General features: G+C 42.3%; 1 protein-coding gene across 5 annotated transcripts in view; it reads right to left on the reverse strand.

Moving 5' to 3' along the window:
* Nucleotides 1-23,141, reverse strand: part of CREB5 (cAMP responsive element binding protein 5) — a 457,922-nt gene that overhangs the window by 207,486 nt on the left and 227,295 nt on the right. The gene's annotated exons all lie outside the window — the stretch shown is intronic.

Genomic DNA, 23,141 nt, shown 5'->3' on the forward strand with positions numbered 1-23,141 from the left:
CCCTTCACAAGTCATTTCAGTGTTATTTATATTCTTCAGAGAGCTGCCTGGGGGCACTGGGAGGTCCCCACAGAGAGAAACTTTATGATCTCCTGGTTTTCTATTCCAGAACCATCTGTCTACAGTGTGATATTTCATCTCATGAATCTAAAATTTAGAAAAAGGAAAAGTCATAGAGGGAAAGGAGTAAATGGCATCATGGTGGATTTGTGTCTGTTATCGCTCCTTAATGACTTATATATAGTGACCAGGAAAAATCTTAAATTATGTTCATCATGACCATTTCTTGATAACCCTTGAATAATAGGCATATAATATATGCATAATAATAAATAAATAAATAATGAGTAACGGGTATAAAATATTTGTAGAATAACAAATTAAAGCAAAGCACTGACATTAGAGAAAGGTGTCATCCTGGACCATAGAGACAAGATCTTTTTCACAGAGGCAATCGTGTGGTATGAAGGGAAAGAATAGAACAAAAGAACCTGAGTTATCTTGTCTTTTCCCATGACCTGTGAAACTTCTAAGATCTTCTCTAGTTCTCATTTGATAATCTTATAATCCTTTAAATTTCACTTTCTATTCCAAATGCTTGAGTCCTGGGAAAGTGTTAGATTAAAGTGTCCTTGGAACTTGATTTCCTCATGTGTTTAAGGAGCAGGTTGAACTAGCTGCTCTCTAAGGTCCCTTAAACTCTAAATAAAGTAAGGATGTTTCTAACTCATCGATTGAGGTCATGAAACTCTAATGTTCTCATTACTACACTAAATCACACTCTACTTCTTCTTTAGCCAAGAGCACACAGTTGTGTTTTGTTCTCTGTGGTCCTTCCCCTTTTCAGAAAATGCTGCACAAAATAACTAATTTCATGATGTTAACTCAGAGGCTGACACATTAATTGAAAAGATCAGACAGAAGTTATTTCAACCTAGAAACCAACTTTTAAAAGATGAACATAAAAGAAGCAAATTTTAATCTTCTGATGTGATTTCAAACTTGATTTTTGACTTGGAGATCCCAAAACATTTTTCCCACTTGGAAAGATTCCCTTCAGTTGAATCAAGCTGCTCTATCCTGGGTCAACCTTGGTTAATGCTTCATAACAGTACATTTATTGAAAATGTACGAAATATGGTCAATTAGAGGTTGCTCAGAGGACAGTTCTCCATGTTGTCCACCACACACTGACAGGAAAGTTTGTGTGCAAATGTCTCTGAAAGTTACACTCTACAGCCTTGGGCACTGACTTATTTCAGTAGCAAGACAGGAAGATGAACATTCCAATAAAAAGGCTGCTCATAGCTAGCTTTCATAATCTCTCTTGTCTTTATTGGACTCAAATGAAAAACTGCCTGCAGAAAAACCAATCAACCAACGACCAAGCCATGGGTGAATCTTCAAAGAGGATGAAATTTCAGGTTTCCCTGATAGCTGGCAAAGAAGTTTTCTCCAAACAAAGTAAACTTTCCTCAGGCATATTCTGCTCTTTTTTAGAATATGTCAGCTTTATAGAATAAAATAAACAGATCATGAACCATGTCAATTCTTCTTCCATGGAACATTTATACAATGAGTCATCAAAAGATCAAGATAGGACTTGAAGACAAATGCTGAAGATTGGCATTAAAAAAAAGAAAAAACCCTGATGTTCAAGAAATGACATAGTTCAATAAAAAGAACACTTGGTCTAGCATTGGAAGACATGGCTCCAAATCTTGCCGCTGAAGTGTATCAGTTGTGGGACCTTGGGAATGTTACTTAACTACTCTGGGCCTCAGTTTCCTTCTCTGAACTGGGTAGCCTCTAACATTGTTACCATCTCTAAAACTAAAATTCTAGGCTCTCCCTGATCATCAATCTTGAAATAGAAAAAGAGAAAATCAAGATCTATCTCTGAAACTTCCTCACTGTGGGACCCACCACAAATTTTTTTTGATGAGTCAAAGCAAGTCTTGTCTAAGACGTCTATCCAGAAGACATCCCAACCCCATCCTCAAATAGAAACTTAGACTCTGTGTTTCTGGTTGAAACAGCACATACAGATGAGTAAACATAAAATTGGAGATGGAAATAGTGAACCATTCCCGTATCTGCCAAGAAAACCCCAAGCAAGGTCATGAGGAATCAGACAGGACTGAAACTACTGAATGACAACAAAAATGTAAAATACATGGGAAGTATTGGGGGGAATTATGGGAGGAGGAAGAGAAGGAGTGAAGCACTCATATTAGGAGAGGTCAAGAAAGATGGTCTATAGAAAGTTGCTCTGAGCTAAGCCTTGAATGGATTCCATTGCCCATGGCTTTAAATGCTTTCCATGTTTATAAGTCTATCTGAGTGGACCTGGCAAGGTTTTTTTTGGCCAGGAACAAGAAGAAAAGAACTTGTTCTTAAAACCTAAACAGTACAAGACATTTCCAGATCTGGAGCTGACTAAAGAAGATTTTTGTCACGCCAGAGAAACATAGCGACTTATTTAGGAAGGAAGCAGAGCCCAGGAACAGAACACATAATGCCTACAACAGAGTAAATGAAGGTGATTCCCAGAGAGCAATGAAAGGCAAGTCAAAGACAATAAGCAACCATAGTTTTCCTTTCTATTAACAACTTCCATTTGGCTCAGTCAGTATTAGACAGGTTTAATTAACTGAGTTACAAAGAATATACTTTGGCAAGGGCTTTGCTGAGAAATGTTGTATGACAGAAAAATGCATGCATGCATCCATCCATCCAACTATTCTTTTCTCTTTCAGTCTCTATCTCTCTTCTCCCTCCTTTTACTCCATCTCTTTCTCCATCCATCCATCCATCCATCTATCCATTCCTCTACTCTTTATCTATCCAACTATATACCCATTCTATTGAATGGCTTGCCACAGAAACCTGAAAGACTTTCTGTCCATTTCTCTCTTTTTTTCTTTCTTTCTTTCTCTTTCTCTCTCTCTCTCTCTCGATTGGTGTGTGTGTTTGTGTGTATGTGTGTCCATTTTTCTAAGCTCTGCTCCTGAAAACTTAAGACGGCAAGCAAGCAAGCAAGCTCATAGAATTCAGGTGGCTAAATGTTTGCCATCATTTATAGCGAAGAGAAAGATCACTGGAGAAAGGAATACTGATATCTCAAGAACATATGGATTTCTCAGAGAAGCCTCAATTTAATGACTATTCTTGGCCTCCTTAATCTTAGAAGACGGAAAGCCAAATTCACCCTACATACTTACTAGCTGTGTGATCTTGGGCAAGTCAGTTTACCCTTGTTTGTCTATATAAACATTAATTATGATAATGACTCAAATCCCTCTGACATCAACATATTATTAATTTTTAAATCAATTAAATAAAAATTAGCTTTAACTTGTTAGGAGATAAGGTGATACAGGACAATACAGTGGCTCTGGAGTTAGAGAACCTGTGATCAAATCCCATGCCTGTCACTTATTTCCCATGTGACCTTGGGTACTCCCATTCCTATATCTCAGTTTCCTCATCTGTAAAATGAAGAGATTGGATTAGATGGCACTAGAGTCCCAACAGGCACAAATTCTGTGATCTAACAATATTCATCAAGGAGATGAAGTAATTTCACTTTGAACCCTTGTTTCTGTTTCCCATTTCCATCCTCTATAGCTGGCTGGGTTCACCTAACAAGTTGATTTCTCTGCTATTGTGAAAAAGCTTCTGATTCTAGAATTGATTCAATCCTACCAATGTTTTTAAATGTCTGTTAAACATAAGATTCTCTACTAGCTCCAGGGGGTATCAAGATAAAAATGGTCCCTGATCTCAAGGAGTCTATATTTTATTGAGAGTATTCAAGGTATACAGAGATAAGTAAATATAAAATAATTTCAAGGGGAAAATAGCTTTAAATAGCACCCAGAAAAAAAAATGGGGGTCAAGAAAGGCACCTGAAATGTGCTTTGAAGAAAACTGGGGGAAAAGGGGCTCTACCAATCCCACTAGCTGAAAGATGTGCACAAATATAAAAAGTAATGGGTTAAAACTTATATGTTTTAACTTTTCCATAATTTTTTCTTTTTGAATCACAAAGAAAATTTGCATATCATTTGGTGTCAAGTTTCAGGCAAAGAAGTTTTCCCCAATATCATTCATCTTCCTCAACAAAATGCTAGTCATTACATTTGCTCATAATTATGAATGTCCTTATTTGCATGATCAAGGATCTCTGCATGTGGTGTGCAAGAAATTAGAGGAGAGCTAGTTGTATGAATTCTGAACACTTTTTCTTAAATTAATTTTATTGATTACTTCTGCTTTTTACACCAGTAAACCGCAATTAAATCTATTCTGACATTGTTCCTGGATAGGGAGTATCAACCTATTCTCCTATGGCCCCACTCACTCTTATTTCAGTACAATTCCAAACCAAACTATGCTTTCCTGGCCTCCATTCCCTTGTACATATTGTCTCCCTATATTAGAATATAAACTCTTTGAGGCCACAAAGAACCTTTGATTTTATATTTGTATCTGTAAGGAAGAAAAGTAGCTCAGCGAATGACTGAGTGTTGAATTGGAATCAGGCAAACCTGAGTTCAAATCCCTCCTCAGACACTCTGTGGTTCTGGGCAAGTCATTATCACCTGTCTGCCTCAATTTTATCTATAAAATGGCGATAATAATGGCACCTACCTTCCAAGGTTGTTGCAAAAATAAAATGAGATCATATCAATACAGCGCTTTTCAAAAGTGAAGGAACTCTATAAATATTATTTTTAATTAGTGTTGTTATTATTCCTAATACTTAGCACAGGGCTTGAAATACAATAAGTTTATAACAAACTCACAATCATTCCTTCCCACAATGATTATTCTCTTATGATTGTGATTAAGACAAACTCAACAAACTGAGTGAGTTTGACACTATCTGAAATATTCTACTTCTCTAGTCCCCCCTCCCTAAATCTTACTAATTCAAAAACAGGCATTAATTAAGTGTTTACTATGTACAATGTGATTGAGATATAAAAGAACTAAATCTCTGCCCTAAAAGGAAGTGCTTTGGTGGGGCTGAAAAGGGGCTGTGGACCTGAAATTGGATAGGTATAGAGAGGAAATGCCCTCTAACAAAGCAGATTGGCACGGGTCATAACATGGCAGTGAGAAGTTGAGTGACTAACCAATCTAAGGTCTCAGACATAGAGGATGAATCCAAGTCTTTTAGCCTGTAGGCTAACTCTCTATCAACTTATAACACTGATATTGTCACTACTACGCTGAGTCCCCATTGTAGAGAGTTTTATGATTTTCCAATGTGTATTCGTTATCTCATGTGATCAGGGAAGTGGAAAAACTCCTCCTCACAGTAGGGACACAAGAGACAGACTGGGCCATCGACATCAAGCGAATCATTCATCCCAAGTACCCATGTTGGGGCCAGGTCCTTACTGCCCTGTTGCTGACCAAGGCATTTGTTTCCCAGTTACCTGGTAGTCATAATAAAGTGTCTACCCTCAGAAAAGCCCTTTGTACCAAGAACTGCAAAATAAAGGTCAGCTCGACATGTTTTAAAAAAGGGGGGGGAGTGAAATAAAAGCCAGTGAATGATTCTGTTATGGTGAATGGTTATGTTCCTATTAGCAACAGCTTCTCACTTTCTGGAGTTTTAATTATGTCTCTGGGGAATGGGGAAAGAGCACGGGAGGGGGGCGCAGACTTTACCAGCTAGCTGGGCTGCTCTCCCTACCTTTACAGCACTCAAACTCAAAATCTCCACAGGCTAAAATTCTTTACATTGCAAATAAAATAGTTTTTCCCTGGTTTTTATCAGCCCAGGTCCCACAAGGAACCGACAGCCGGTTTATGTCAATGAACAAGACTTATTGTTTTCAGATTTTTTTTTTTACAGCCAAAAAAAGGTGGGGTGGGGGGAGCGAAAGAAAGAAATTGGTGTTGGACTTCACACAAATATTCCTAAAAACACACTGACAAAGGTTCCAATTTGGGGTCTCCGCACAGGACTGCTTTTCATGGGGCCAGGCTACTCTCAGTGCCTGGCACATAGTAGGTGCTTAACAGGCACTTGTTGACTAGCTGATTGACTGACGTGAGGGAAAATCAGCTGCCATGGATCTTTTGCTGGACTGACTCACGTCACAAAATGCACACGTGAATACACATAACAGCAAACATGGCAGCCTCTTTTGTTCATAAGAAGATGTGGTTCATCAACTTATTTCCATACTCCCTGGTAGGAGTGAAAGCTGAGGGGGGAGGTATTAGCAGAGAAGTAGAGGGAGATCCTGATGGAGGTAGGCTGTTGCCCATCCCAGGTTCACAGACGCCCAGGTTAAGACCCCCTGCATGAAAACAAGGGTTCTTTTAGATTAATTTTTTTTTTTTCAAATTCAGTAAGTAAGCTTGAAAACAACAAATTGGCTCGGGGTTGGCCACTTGAGGAAGCCAAGTTGGCATTATGGGATTTCAGAAAGTTCTCTTGTCCTCTCCCTCCAAACAAACAAACCCCCTCAGTTTTCCCTTCTCTAAAATGCATGGGAGGACTTGAGGGTTCTCCAGCTTTAACTCTATGCTCTCCTCGTCCCATGATCATGGAATCTTGGGAAATAGAGGACCAACTCAACCTAAGTGAATAGCACTAAACCATTTAGAACTAGTCTTACAATGAGGGACAAGATGCAGTTTCCTCAACTGTAAAATCAGAAAGTCAGACCCCTTGACTTCTCAATCCCATCTAGCTCTAAATCTCCCCTTCCCATCCCCCTAAAAAAAGGAGTTTCTAGGACAAAAGTGAATCAATTCCTGCTCTTGGGAAGTTTATATCCTACTGGCAGTGGTGGGAGATTGTGAGGTGAAAGCATTGTAGATTTCAAGTTGGGCATTATTTTAGACATCTCCAAATTCTCTACTCATACCCTGCATTTTACAGGAGGGGAAACTGAGGTTGTTTGTTTGATGGAAGAATACAAGGGAACTTTTTGAAATCACTTATGCTAACTTGGCTTTCTCAGGGGGCAGCCCTAAACCTATTTTTTGCTTTGAAGTGCTTATTGAATTTAAAATAAAAATAAGATAATGTCTAAGCTCCCTCAGGAACTCCGTAATTCTGATCCCAACTTGGCCGATGTGGGGGGAGCATCTCACAGGGTGGTCAGTATCCTTCAATGATATCCAAGCTAAACATTAATGATGAACCTTCTATGTGTTCTAGGAGCTGTAGGTAAAAAGAAAGGGGGAAAAACAGTTCCCCAGCTCACAGTACAGCAGAAGAGACAACAAGCAACTCGTACAAGTTCTTTGTTTTTATACACACATATATAATACATACATGAAAACGTATTCAACACGTGTGATATAGTATATGTATGTATGTGTGTTTGTACATATGCATACATATAGCTGAGGCTTAAAGGAAAAAAGGGCAGCTGGGAAATGAGGAGAAAGGAGCTCTGGAACGAAGGGACAGCCAAGGAGAAAGCCCGGAGGGAGGAGACGGGAGTCTAGAACGGGGCAGCTTCATATCAGTATTCTGTGAGAAACGACAAGCAGGCTGATTTCAGAAAAGCCTGTGAAAACTTACATGAGCTGATGCTGAGGGAAGGGAACAGAATCAAACGAACTTTGTCCACAGCAACAAGACGACTGTGTGATGATCAGCTCATCATGGCTCTTTTCAACAATGGGATGATTCAAGGCAATGCCAACAGACTTAAATGAAAAGAGACACCTGCTGGGGGCAGCTGGGTGGTGCAGTGTATAGGGCACCAGTCCTGAAATCAGAAGGACCTGTGTTCAAATCTGACCTCAGACACTAAATAGTTCCTGGCTGTGTGACCCTGGGCAAGTCACTTAACCCCAATTACCTCAGCAAAAAAAAGAAAAGAAAAAAAGACACCTTCATCCAGACAGAGAACTATAAAGACTGAATGTGGATCAAAGCATAATATTTTCACCTTTAAAAAAAATAGAGGGGTAGCTAGATGGTACACTGGGTAGAGCACTAGTCCTGAAGTCAGGAGGACCTGAGTTCAAATGCGGCCTCAGACACTTAATATTTCCTGGCTGTGTGACTCTGGGCAAGTCACTTAACCCCAATCGCCTCAGCAAAACAAAAACAAAATAGAAAGGGTTAGCTGCCCTTCTGCTGGGGGCTCCCAAAGACTGGGAAGCTGCAACCCAAGGGAAATCCCTCCCAAAGTCCTGGGGGGTGTGTGAGATCACTGACCTGGGATTCAGGACTGGGAATCTCTTGACTGGTCCTCTCATCACTGGTTCTTTTGATCAACAAGCTGCGTGACCTTAAGTAAGTCCCTTAACTCTGTTTCCTAACATGTCAAATAAGGTGGTCAGCTTAGACGACCTCTAACACCCTGGTAGGTGTCAAAGAGTGAGTAACTTGCAGCTCTGACCCTGGACGTGACCATGCCCTGGCTACTGACAAGGTCGCGGAGCTTTTTCGTCCCACTTTCAGATTCTATTTTGCTGCAGCAGCAGGACAGCCCTTCTTTCTCCATGTTGCTGCCTCACTGGATGAGGGCCCAGGGTCACACCCTAGATCATGAGACACACTTGACCTCTGGCTTTCCAGGTCACATGGGGCCGGCTGAGGGAGGAATCATAGTTCAGTCTTATCTGACTTTCTGTGACCCCATTCGGGGTTTTCTTGGCAGAGACTGGAGTAGTTGCCATTTCCTTCTCCAGCTCATTTGACAGATGAGGAAAATAGAGTGGAGTGACTTGCCCAGGATCACCCAGCTGGTAAGTGTCTGAGCCAGATTTGAACTCATCACCCTGACCCAGGCCAGACACTCTCTCCCCTGGGCCACTTAACATTGGGTTGGAATCCTACGTAGATGTTCCCCGACAATGGTTCAGGAGCCCCGGGGTATAGGCCTGTATTGTAGTGAAGAGGCTGCTGGACCGGGACTAAGAACGTCCCAAGTGCAAAGTTTGTTGGTTTGACATCACTTAGGCTAACTTGGTTTCTCAGGGGGCCGGCCCTAAACCTGTTTATTGCTTTGAAATATACTTATTGAATTTGAAATAAAAATAAGATAACGTCTAGGCTCCCTCAGCAACTCCCTAATTCCGATCCCGACTTGGCTGACGTTGGGGGAGCATCGAACATTATCTCTAAGCCTCAGTTCTCTTATCTGTAAAAAGGGAGGGGGAGGATGATAATACTTCCCTTTCTGGTTGGCTATGAGGACTCAATGAGAGTCTGTTTCCCAAGTGTTTTACAAATCATAAAACCCTCTATAAAGACTAGCTGATGATCACAATAATTATTGTTCTAACAGCTCCATACTGAAGCAGTCTGCGGGTCAGCTTCTGCGGGGGAGAGGGGGAGACTCTTGTCAAGGAGACAAGTACAGGCTTGTCCACGTGGATGTGGAAAGGTGAGCGACGGAGGAGGAAATCTGGCTGGGCTTCAAGAAGGAAGACCCTTCAGATGGCAGAGCAGCCCCTTTCCAAAGAGCAGAGCGGCCCCAGCAGGGGCCCATGAAGAAAACCAGGATCCTGCCCCTCAGCTCCCTGGGAAAGTGGCGGATGAAACTGAGTGCGGGAAAGCAGTTTCAGGCCGGAGCATCAGAAGGACCGAACAGGAATCATCAGCTGGCAGCAGGAGGGATATCAGTGTTTTTTTCTTCTGCAGATGCACGTGCCCATTGTAAGGACTCAGTCCTGGAAAAGTTGCTCCTGACTGCAAAACCTATTTTCTTTGGGGATGGATACTTTGCATGCTGGGTAAGTGTAGAATGTACAATGTGAGAAGGAAAATTATAAAGAATATCTTTATATGGTCCTCGAAAGCTATTCCTGTACCAGCCATGTAGCCTTGGGCTTTGAAAAGTCACTAATTTTTCCCCGAGCCTCAGTTTCCCTCACTGTAAAATTAGCATTAGACTCCACGGTTCCTTCCAGCTCTACATTTGTGTGCCTAAAATCCAAGAATTGGAAGCTCTGGCCAATCCCACTGCCCGAGACCGGGCCCGGTAACCTGGCCTGTATCTGTGATGTCAAAACCAGCCTGGCTTAGGGGAAAGCTGGTGGCTAGACTGGCTGTGGAGAAATCGGTGCGCTTGTTGGGAAGATGGTCTCCCGAGGGAAAGAAGGGGGAATCTGCCACTCCTTTCCCACTGGAATATAACAACACAGCATGAAAAGGACTTCCCTAAGATCTCATGTCCATAAACTGTCTCATGCTCAGAGAATTCAACTCAGTAAATTAACTTTGGCCTAGAGTAAGCTTTGTATTGACTTTATATGGATCAGCTCCCTCTACTCTCCAATTATCTTCCAAACAAGTGGCCAGAAACAGAATGCTGACCTTGCTACTCCTCCTCTCTGGAAGCTCCCCTGGCTCCCTATTGACTCTCAGGCACAATTTAGACTCTGCTGACTAACATTAAAGACCCTCCCTCAGCTGCCTCCAGGCCCCTCTTCTTGGTTTATCCTATGCTCCTCCCCTTTGTGACTGTCCAGACAAACAGGCTTTCTTGTGGCTCCCACGCGCCTTCCATGGGTGGTCCTCCCACTCTGAAATGTGCTTCCTTCTCTTCATCACTTATTAGTTTCTCCTCTCCCTCCTACTTTCCTTCCTGTCTCTGTTACCACTTCCTGCTAGGTGTTAACCCCCCCCCCCCAAAATCCTTAAGACAACTTTCTCTAGACTTCTGAGCGTCTTCTCAACACAGTGCTAGGCACTTAGTGGGAGCTTAACAAATACTCATGGGAGTGAATCAGATGGTCAGAATTGGAGTTATATTATCCCAGTGAGGCAGGTTGCATGGAGAAAGAGTCAGACCTTCACTTGGGAAACAACGAGAGTTGCAGATGCATCCAAGTTCAAAGCCACTCAAATAGCCAAAAAATAATCGACCACTCTGTCCAGCTCAAAGTTAGCTTTTCTTTCTTTTGGACAGTAACGTTTCTGCAGGAGAGAGTATATGAAAATCCCAAACACAGCAGACAGTGAACCTGTGGTCTTCATTTTGAATCCCTTCTACCACTTTTGCCTGAGGCTAGAAATGCTCCAAAGAGTGAAGGAACCAGCCAGGGCCCTTCCCATGATGCTTCTGGAGGGATGACGCCCAAGGATGGGACCTGGAAAGTCACACTATATCTAACAGCTATTAGTGTGACCATTTTTCAGATAAGGACACGGAGGTTCAAAGTGGTGAAATGACTTGACCTTGTTCACACACAGTAAGGAAGAGCCCAAGTTCAGTGTTCTGTTTCCCAGCTCACTTCTGATTAGAAAATAGAGCAGCATCCAATGATCTGATGTTTGAAAGAGGGGATATACAGGCACAGGCACACAGACACACACACACACACATTCTCCTATTCGTTAGCTAGATGTGGTAGAATAAAGGGCTGGACTTAGAATTGGGAAGACCCAAGTTCAAATGCTGCTTCCTCATCTTGTGACCCCGGCACATCACTGAAGGCCTCAATTTTCCCTTCTGTAAATGGCCTCTAAGGCCCCTTGCAACCTAAAATTTATATTTCTAGGAACATCAGAAAAAAGCCCCAGACTTCAGCTTATTTTAACCCCAAATGCTGAAGATAAACAACAAGACAGAAAGTAACAAAGCCTACTCAGGGCCCAGGCAGCTTCCCAGCTTGGGCAGGAACCAGGAAATGCTGGAGTAATTACGCCGGAATCGCCCCAGAGGAGCGGAAGCTCGGGGTCTGCTGGCCTGGACAGAGACAGCGGAACCCGGTCACTGCCCCAGACATCCACAGTTCCATTGCTGCCTGATGGGGATGCGACACCTCCCCTCCACTCAGAGCACAAGCTATCTCTATTCCTCGGTCCACAATTCCTAGGACACTGGCAATGATCAGAAAGACCGAATGGTTTGTCCAGGGTCACGCAGCTAAGGTAGAATGTCACAAGCAAGAATCTGCTCCAAGACTTCCAATTTGTGACCCAGGGCTTCAGCAAATGGAGCCACAGATTGTACACTGGGATTATTCAGATAAAAGAAAAAGCTCATTTTTTCATCTCAAAGTCAAATCGTGAGAAAGGAAAGAATTCCCAAGAGACACTCTGCTTCTTTACGCTTTGGAACCAGCGTTCTTCTCCTGCACAGCTCTGCCTTGCTGCCCCGGACCCTTTCTAGTGACACTGAAATCCTGAATGCTGACTTACATCATGGTTTGAGAGGTGGGGAATCATTCCAGCGCTCTGAGATCCAGGTCTAAAATAAAACACTTGAGTCCTGCCCTGTCCCACCCAGAAAGTTATTTTATTACTGCTATTTTATTTTATTATTTTTATTTATTATTTAAATTAATTATGATTATAAAATCTAATTATTTTATTACATGTTATTACTAATAAGAGACAGCCTGGTGTAGCAGCTAAAGAAGTCATCTGGGAGCTAGAAGGGATATGAATTCAAATCTTGGCTATTAAACAGAATGGCCACGTCATCCTGGGCAGGTCACCTAACTGCTCTGTCTCCTCCTGCCCCCACTTCTCTGAAACCACAAATCTCAGCAATGGAGACCTTGCATTCTGTGGCAAACATTACAGGCTGAGAAGGTCCCCCCTCCCCCCGACACACCCAAGCCTGAAGAGGTTGGTTGCAAGGGGATCATTTGGCCTTGACAATCCTCAAAGACAGTCCACTTAAAGAAGAATTATGATTTGCTGCTGGAATAAGCGTATACACCAAAGAATCACAGCATTTTCCAATGCCCAACTGAAGTTTTTATAGGTAGCTATTGGGTTCTGTGATGCTCTAATCCAAAGCGTCTTAAACTGAGGGTCGCGACCCCATATGGGTCCTGTAACTTGATGTGGGGGTTGCGAAATGATGAGGTCTTATCAGCAAATGCTTGATTTTTATATGTCTCTTAAGCACCGTGTGCTTGAGAACGTGTAAAAATTTCTCATATGAAAAGGGAACACGAGTGGAAAAACTTAAGGAGCCCTAGTCTAACCAAGCAGTCACATGATTCATTCAACAAGCTTATACCAAGCACCTCCTATGTGCCAGGCACAATGCCAGGCATGGGAATCCAAGTCCAAAGGATAAAAGGACCCTCCTCCCAAGGCGTTTCCATCCCTGTAGGAACTCCCTTCCCCAGGGCAAATGGAAACTTCCCATCACTTGTGGTCTGAGATAACATATGCAAAAATGTTTTGTAAATTCCAAAGACACCACAGTGCCAACGTTTGACTTTTATTACAGGGGAGTTATATGCCAATACATGCATATCCCAGCTCCTTTTTTCCTTCTGAAAACATCACCTTATAGTTATTTGCTGATACATGTACATCTCTAGCTCCTTTTTTCCTGCTTAAAACATCACATTATATTATATGCAGATACATGTATATCTCTTTTTCCTTCTTAAAACATCACATTATATTATATGCCGATACAGGTACATCTCTAACTCCTTTTTTCCTTCTTAAAACATCACATTATGATTATATGCTGATACATGTACATCTCTAGCTCCTTTTTTTCCCCTTTTAAAACATCATATTATATTATATGCAGATACATGTATATCTCCAACTCCTTCTTCCCTTCTTAAAACTCACATTATAGTTATATGTTGATACATGTGTATCCCTAGCTCCTTTTTTCCTTCTTAAAGTATCACATTATAGTAATAAGTTGCTATATGTATATCTTTAGCTCCTTTTTTTCTTTTTAAAACAGTATAATTTTATGTTGATACATGTGTATCCTTAGCTACTTTTTTTCCTGCTTACAACATCGCATTGGATCTATATCTATTTTGTCTTTTCTTTGAGATCATAAACTGATAAAGAGCTGGGTTCATGATTGTGAATGGATTCTATTTTTGAAATTATGAACTTAAATGTCTGTTTAAATATGTAAAAAACAGACATGCAACTGAAACTAATTTTTTTGTTATTAAAAGTTGTTTTAAGTATTTTATTGAATCTCACCTGCTAGTAATAAAATTTCCTTCCTTGGCTGGGGACCAATGTTTGACTGAATTTTTTTAAAAAAGTAATAGACATCTCCTAAGGACCCCAACTCTCAAGTGTGAGTGGAAGTTGGAGAGTAGCCCAATTAAAGCACTATAAATTAATGAATGAAAAAAATTATTAAGTATTTCTTACATGCCAAACACCACACTAAGTGCTTTCACTGGCTACATATAGAAGATCAAAGCCCCTGACCTCAAGGAGATGACTTTTTAATGGGAGGAGATAACACATAAAGATGAGTGCTGGCTAGGGAGGGATATTTCAGTAGCAAGTAGAGCCATAGGGGAGTGAACAGATAGACTCTTTCTACTACATTTGGCAGTATTGTGATTCTTTTTTTTATTATTTTTTATTTTTATTATTTATTATTTTTGTTTTTATATAAATATATATTTATTTTTATTATTATCATCTACTAGCTTTTGACATTTACTTTTCTAAGATTTTGATTTCCATTTTTCTCCTCCTCCTTCTCCTTCCCCCCAAGATGGCAATCAGTCTGATATAGGCTATACATGTATAATCAAATGAAACATATTCCCACATTAGTCATGTGGTGAAAGAAGAATCAGAATAAAAGGGGGGAAAATGAGAAAGAAAAAAACCAACAAATAAAAGTGAGAATAGTGTGCTTCGATCCATTCAGGCTCCAGTGTTTTCTCTAGATGTGCTCAGCATTTTTTAGCAGGGGTCTTTGAAATTGTCTCAGGTCACTGTATTGCTGAGAAGAGCAAAGTCTTAAGAAAGTTGGTGACTGTGATTCTTGAACAGTTACGTGGTTTGGAGCAGGGGAGGGGGGTGGGAAGGAGGGGAGTAGCAGCATGGCAGCAGAAGATTGCTAGGAAGTAAGAGGTAAGAGGACAGAAAGGGTAAGAAGGACTGGGTTACATGGCCTTTGAAAGACAAACAGTGGGTTTTGCGTTTGTTCCTATAGGCAACAGGGAACCACTGAGGCTAGAGCAGAGGGAACACGATTAGATTTGTGTTTTAGGAAATAACTTTGCTGGCTGAATAGAGGATGGACTGGAGAGGGGAGAGACTGAGGCAGGCAGCCCCACCAGCTGCTCCTGCAATAATCCAGGTGTGAAGTGGTGAGAGTTTACACCATGGTGGGAGCAGGAGCACAGGCGAGAAGGGGGCATTTTCCACAGCTATTGCAAAGGTAAAATAGGCCACAGCCATATTGAATATTGGGGGGGGGTATAATGAGAGAGAATGAGGGATGAGGTCTAGGTTGGGAGCCTGAGAGAGTGGGAAGGTGGGAGTGCTCTTTATTTAATAGGGAATGGGGAGGAGGGGGTTTAGGGGGAAATGTAATCGATTCTGTTTTGGCAATACTGAGTTTTTGGTATTTATCCATTCCAGTTCAAGATGTCTGAAAGGCAACTGGAGATGGGAGATTTGAGGTGAGCAGAGGGATTGGGGCAGGAAAGATTTGAGACTTATCAGCATGGAGATGGCCGTCGAATCCCTGGAAGCTGATGAAATCAGCAAGTGAAAAGGGAGAGAAGAGAAAAAGGCCCAGGATAGAAACCTGAGGGCCACCTACAGTTAGAGGATGTGATCTGGAGGAGGATTCGGCAAAGGATAGGAAAAGCAGCAGTCAGAGAGGAGGGAGGAGAACCAGGAGAGACAGAGATGGAAAGGGAGGGAGGGAAAAAGACAAAGAGTGGGGGGGGGGGGAAGAGGAAGGAGGAGGAAAAAGAGGAGGAAGAGAAGGAAAGGGAAAGAAAGGAGAAGAAAGAGGAGAAAGAGGTAGATCCTGAAAGCTCAGAGAAAGAGAGGATGAAAGAGAAGATGGTGATCAGTTATATCCAAGGCTGTAGAGAAGTCAAGGAAAATAAGGATGGAAAAAAGGTCACTGCATTTGGTGGAGTCTCAAGTCCCTTCCAGCCCTCATGCTATGAGCCTATGATCTGAATCTCAGATTAAACATTTCACCTACAGTGACCAGAAATTTGGCAGGAGCAGAAAAGGAAAAAAAAACCCAAAAGAAGTCATCATGATAATTTGGAGATGTCATGTAAACTTAGCTAACCATACAAAATGCTTCCATTTATAAAGTATCAAGTTCAGCAATATCTGAAATAATAATAAGCTAATACAAGGCAGAGTGGGATAGTGGGTAGAGAATATCTTTAGAACCAGAAAAAAAGTGGGTTCAAGCCCTGTCTCTGACCCATGCTGACTGGAAGATCTTGGGCAAGTCACTTCATCCACATTTTCCCGATCTGTCAAATGAGCAGGAGATGGAAATGGCAAACTCTTCCAGCATCTCTGCCAAGAAAACCCCTAATGGGGTCCTGAAGAGTCAGATAACACCAAAGGTAAAGTGCCAGGTGCTTTGAGAGAAGGAGTTTCTTCATCTAGAAGAACCCAAGATAAATACAATCACAGGGCAAGTCCTCTAAGCACAGAATTATCTAGTTTTTAGAACTGGAAGGGACAAGACCAACTTCATTCTTACAGATGGGGAAATTGAGGTTCTCAACGATAAGGTGATTTATCCAGCTCACTCAGCTGGAGAAGGCAGATCTGGGTCTAGACCTCCCCCCTTACCCCTACCCACCTGCCCATCAAGGCTCTCTGTTTTCCAGCAGAATCTGCTCCTTGAAGGCAGGGCTATTTTCCCTGCATGCTCCCCTCTTCCCAAGACCCAGGACCCAGTAGACATTTAATAGACGCTTATTGGATTGAGCTGCCTTGAATTTCTCTTCCACTTCTCCGCCTGCTCACTAAGTTGCTATAAAAATTACTTTAACATTTTGGTGGAGCTGTAAAGTGGGGCCAAGTGTTTGGTCTTTTAATGCCCAGGATCCATTTTCAGCCCTAAGATAAGGTTATGCTTGTTTCCAGCTGGGGCCCCCTTTTCATATTTATCCAGAACCCATTAATTTTGCAGCTGAACCAAAACAGCGTTATGTTTCAACATCAGCTGGACCTAAATGAGGCTTTCAGGAAAAAAAAAAGCATTTGGTGAAACTGAGGATGGAGGGAATGAATTCCATAAGAAATAAAAAGAAAATCTCACATCTTAAAAGTCTGCTCAACATTCCCCCATAAACAGTAAGTATTTTGTGAGGCCATAAGGACTGGTGGGGAAGATCAAGTCCAAATGGGGGCCCACCTTCCCAGAGCTGGCCAACAGAACAGGGGGGTGTGAATTCGAATCCATTAAGGGTCCCAAACAAAGGTTTTCACAGCACATGGAAGGAATTTAGACCTCCACGCGTCTTATCTCCCATAATGTCAAGCAAAGCAGACACATGCATTTCTGCGATCCGAAGGGGGTTTGTTTGGCTGCGAGTTTGGCAGCTCGGATCAAAGCGGGCCCAGTTCAATGCCCTTTCACCTCCTCTCATGCAGGTTTTCAATCTGAGATGGAACAGAAAGAAGAAAAAGGCAGCTCCATTGGGAGGAAGACTGGGAAATGTCTCCAGGGGAGGCCCCTTTCCCTTCTGAGCAGAACGGCCTTCCCAGGGCAAAGCATCTGCAGGGTTGAGTCTGGTTAGCTTAATACCAGAGAACAGGGCCATGGTCGGGGCCAAGTTGCGAGGACCGGCCTAGAAGGAAAATAAACAACTAAAGAAAGGGGCAGGTTCTGGGGTGTTTGGGAGATGGGAGACCTACACGGCACACAGACCTTCCCTGTGATCTCCCCAATGCAAATTTCAGTCTGATCAGCAATCAATGGAAAAGCATTAATTAAGCGTCCACTGCATGTCAGACATCATGCTAGATACTCTCAAAAGTGAGACTGTCTTTTCTGGGACTAAGAAGGAGGGTGATGGACTCAGGAAGCCCTTCCTAACAATTCAAGCTGTCTAAAGGGGGCATGCACCACCTGGGGCTTCGCCAGATTCATACTCCTTGTAGAGATTCTAATTAATTAGTACATGGTGGGATAGGACTTCTTTATGTAGGGTTGGGACAAAACTGCTGCCAAAGTCTCTCTTTTATCTTTTAAATTCTCTGATTCTCTGACAGCAGCTAAGAAAAATGGAACCCCCCATTGGGGGAAAGATAATTCATGAAGATCCCATGGCATCTACTCCCAGTGCTGTGGAGAACCCGAGTAATGCTGATTGAGCTGCCCGAGGGTTTAAGGCCAGCGAACAAATGCCCACATCTAGCTTCACTTAGACACTAAACAAACGTTTTGGAAAAACTCTAGAGAGAGAGATGCTGTAGCCATCATAGTTGTGGGCGAGCTGTAACTTTGTTGGAGAACACCAAATCTCAGAACCTGATCTGGAAGAGACTTCAGGGATCAGGTAGTCTCAGCTACATTGGGAAAATGCAGACAGCAACCCAATTGTCGCCGTGTAGACAGCACCTTATTCCTCGGGTTCACAATGTGGAAACTACCCCAGGTGCAGTTGTAAGTGCCAAGTACACAGCAAGAGTTAGAGATCATTTGAAGGTCACAGGATCATCCCTTCAGAGCTAGAAAGGACCTTATTAGAGGAATAGAAGGAGGAAACTTTCCTGGCATCTTAATTTCCTCATCAGTCTAAAGAAGGGGTTGAAGATTATCTATGGCTCCTTCCAATGTTAACATTCAAATTTTATGACTTGATCAGTAAAGGCAAAAGTTTGAATCCTGAGTGAGGCCGTGAGATAATGGTTAAGCCACTGAAATTCAGTTTCCCCATCCGTAAAATGGGAATACTAACAAGTAAAGTAGAGTAAGACCAACATGTGGTCCTGAGTGTAAACTCTGGGGCAAATCCCAAATGCTCAGGAGGCTTCCGTTCCTTTCCAGACATCACTCTGCTTCCTTGCCATACTGTCCTTGTGTGAATCCCCTTCAGAATCCTCCCTGGACCAAGAGAGCCTGAGGCAGGAGAGAGGGGAAAAGAAGATGGAAAAAAGCCAAGACACTTGAAGAAGGAACTGGAAGAGGACAGTGAGTTGAGAAACATTCATTAAGCACCTACTGAGTGCCAGACACTGTACTGAGGCACAGAATACAAAGAAAGGCAAAAATTGACCCTGCCTTCGAGGAGCTGAAGATGTGATAGGATCGTAAATCATAGTGGATAGGGAGCTGGCTTCAGGGGCCTGGGATCCAATGCCAGCGCTAACATATACTACTTCAGTGATAGTTGACAAGCCACAGAACCTTCAGTGACCCGGGCAGCTCTATAAGGCTTTAAGTAGCCAACCTGCATTGGTAAAGGGAATTTTCATGCCTGAAAGTGAACTCACAGGACTTATAACTTTTCCTGTCCTTATGTCTATAGCATCGGTGAAATAATGGGTCTACCCAAGGTGCAGAATGGGCTGTTGCTGAAGGTTGGCCAGCCTGAATCAGTCAATGGCTGGAAAGCGGTCCTCTGAGGGGGAATCTGTGTGATTTTTTTCTATTTTTTTCTTTTTTACTAAATACAGCCAATGGGGGAGAAGTGAAAACCTATCTTTCAGGGACTAGACCAAGGTGATTCTACAGAGAAAAGAGGCAAAAGTGTGGCAACAGCTAGTGGTCCAGATGGCCAAGAACACAAGATGATTAAAAGCAAGGAACATAACTTGAGAATGAAAATGTAGATTGGAGCTAATAAGGGGCATTAAGGAGTTTGGCACTTTTTTCCTGGAAGCAGTAGGGAACCACAGATGAATGTTGAGCAGAAGAGAATTACAGTTAGACCTGTGCTTTATTAAAATTTATAAAATAGAATTTCCTCCAGAACACTATAGTCTCTTCTCACACCATACCCAGTGTAGACCGTTTCTTGGGATCCTTTGAAAAATCTCAGCAGAAAATCTGAAAGGCTTGCCATTTGCTGCCTACAAACTCAAAGATCCTTTTGACGTAAATTCTGTGTTCAAACATAAGATTTTATTGAAAGTCTTATGGCTCCTTAGAAGGAGGGCAAAGATGGTGGACAAAGAAGCCTGACGCTTCTGATAGGGAAGGATGAAGTGGTAGCAGTGACCCCTTATCACTAAGTCACTATATTCCAGGGAGAAGAAGGAACTGAGCTCCCTAAACTTCGGGTACCCACAACTTCCTTCACTCTGGGGCTCATTCTGGGGCTCTCCAGCCAAAATCAGGCTTCAGACATCCATGTCCTGTCATCAGTCAACTCCAGGAAATTTTGAATGTCTGTTGCCCAATGTGCGAAGACTGGAGGAGCAGGAAATGGAAAAATTGGGGGTGGGAGGAAGTATAGCTCCTTGGTAGATGATTGAAAGCAGGGAAAACACTCTCATTGCTGCCTCTTCTGCTCTGCTGCCCCACACTTGAGAAGGGCATCATGGCCTTTCTCTGGTGGGAAGGGAGCTTAAAGAGAATACTACCAGTCCCAGCTCTGCCAAGCTCTCGGAGATCATCTCCAAAAGAACTGGCTTCTTCTTGAAACCCAAGTGGGAAGAACTTTCAAGTGGCTTCCAAAGGATCAAAGAAGAGGAAGAACCTTCTTAGTTGATGGAGAAGATTAATAAATTAATAGAGGGAGTAGATTAATAAAGAGGAGATGCTTGAGAATAGCCTGCCTGAAAAAGGAACCAGTGATGAACCTTTGTGAGTGGGGCTAAGTGAGAACAGCTTGAGGGTTAGAATTTTCAACATAGCTATGACCCATGATGCTTCACAATTTTCAAGTCTCCAGGTTGTGTTACCTCATGGAGTATGTGTGTCACTGGGATTCTCATCTCCCCCTTCATGACTCAACCTTCAACTTCATCTCTGTGAAGTCATTTGATTTCTCTTAGACTCAGGAAAATAAGTTCTGCTCCAATCTGACAAGCATGCATTAACATGTCAACCACATGCAAAGAAAGGAGGTGGAAAACCAAACACTTGTCCCAGTCCTCCAGGAATTTGTTTTATATATGTGTGTGGATGTATGTATGTATGTGTATATATACATATATACATATATATATATAAAATGGGTGTATATATATATATGTATATATTTTATTTTATAAATAAATGTATAAAAATACACATATTTTATAAAATTATAGAAATTACATAAAATATAGAAACTAAATAAACTATATAATAAAAATATTTTATTTTATAAAATATTTATATTATATAACTTAATATAAATATAAACTTTAAGAGTTTCCATTATATCTTACTGGAAGGATTTCATATGTAAACCAGCAAGTATGCAAGTGATCTTTAAGAGAGAGAAGAGTACTCAACCGATTGCAAACATTGATTGAGCACTCACTTAGTGCCAAGCCCTGTGATACGTGCTCCAGATAAAAGTGCTCAGGCAGCTAGTTCTCAGGGAGATTAGAGTTTGGAGGAGGAGTGGGGGTGTGAAGGTATACAAAGGTGATCAAGGGGAGATCTGGAGGGGCTTGCAGTGGAAAGTGGCTGAGGGGAAGAAGTGGCCTCTGGGCAAGGGGACACAACTGGCCAGAGTATCGCCTAGGTTGCTAGTTCTACAAAGAGAGGGACCCTTACCTTAACTGTCTCTACATTTTATCCCAGCGCTCTGAACCCACGTGTAGGTGCTTTAAAATGATAACAACCATACTAACACTAATAATAGCTGATACTTACATAGAGCTTTATGGGTTGAAAAGAACTACAATTATTATTTCATTTGATCCTCTATCACAGTCAAAGGGGGGTGTCTATTATTATTCCCATTTTATAGATGAGAAAATTGAGACAGAGGTCAAGTGAGCTACCCACAGTCACATAGCCACCCATTTAGGAAGAGTATTTGGTCAGTCCTTCCCCCCCTCCATATGGATGGTTGAGCGACTGGTTCTGAATAGCCAGGCAAATTAGAAATGGAGCAGGGGTCCTCAAACTACAGACCACGGGCCAGATGCAGCAGCTGAGGACAATTATCCCCCTCACCCAGGCCTATGAAGTTTCTTTATTAAAGGCCCACAAAACAAAGTTTTTGTTTTTACTATAGTCCGGTCCTCCAAAAGTCTGAGGGACAGTGAACTGGCCCCCTATTTAAAAAGTTTGAGGACCCCTGGATTAGGGGCTTAGGCTTAGAAATACAATTGTAGTGAGTACACAGGAACAAGATGATTTGGTCTCCCTCAGTCTCAGCTATAAAATGCAGGCAGACTGTCTATAGTGTTTACCTCACAAGGTTCTTGGGAGAACCAACTGAAACAAGAACTATAAGGAGATCTTTCCTGGAAGGGTTAGTTGGGATAGGTGGGGCACCGAATAGAAGGCTGGACTTGAAGGGGGGAAGATCTGAGTTCAAATTCTGCTTGATGTGCTTGGATAAGTGGCAATATCACCCACCTCACAAGGCTGTTGGGAGGCTCAAATGAACTGGGCAAAGGAAGGTGCCAAAACATAGTCCCTTTTTTCAACACCAGGTTCACATCCTTAGTAAAGAAGAGGGTAATCCCCTAAAATGGTGGCCAAATGTGACACGCTACATAAAAGCTATTATTATGATCACTGTCAGTTAGGTGACACACTGGAAAGAAAGCTAGACCGGAAAGTCAAATCCAGCCTCTGATACTTATTAGGTACTGATCCTATCACTTAAGCCCGCCTACCTCAGTTTCCTCATCTGTAAAATCAGCTGGAGAAGGAGACGCCAACCACACCAGCACCTTTGTCAAGAAAAGCCCAAAAGGGGCAACGAAGAGGCAGACACAACTGAACAACTCAGCGATTTGCTGTGGCTGCTGGTGGGGTTGAAGGCCAAGATTCACGGAATAGAGGAGAGAAAGTTTAGGGGGAGTCTCCTGGCTGCCTTAGGGTTCTTGAAGGACTAGCAGCAAAGTGGGAAGGAGCAAGTTCTCCTTGGCTTCTGGCAATAATTAGGATCCCAAGTTCACAGGAAGACCTGGAATAGCCTTCACAGGCCCTCTGCTCTAACTAGTCACTCAATAGAAAAATGGCAGAAGTTTCAAGAAAGTAGATTTAAATTTCATACAGTGGATTGATTTTTAATTTAGCATCGTGCTAAGTACTGGGAACACAAATAGAAGCAATCTGGTCCCTGCCCGCCAGGAGTTTCTGTTCCAAGAGGGAAGACAAGGACAGGAGGAATGGGGGCCAGGGAGAAGGATTTTGGATGTTAAACTCAGAGGGATTAGAAAATAGGCACAAGACAATTCTATTCTTTCCAGGAATGGTCATTTTGATTTGATTATTCTTCTCAGGGCTAGAATTGGAAAGGGCTGCGTGTATTTCTGTGTGTGTGTGAGAGAGTGTGTG

The sequence above is a fragment of the Sarcophilus harrisii genome, chromosome 5, assembly GCF_902635505.1.
Source record: "Sarcophilus harrisii chromosome 5, mSarHar1.11, whole genome shotgun sequence".
In the NCBI taxonomy this organism is placed as follows: Eukaryota; Metazoa; Chordata; class Mammalia; order Dasyuromorphia; family Dasyuridae; genus Sarcophilus; species Sarcophilus harrisii.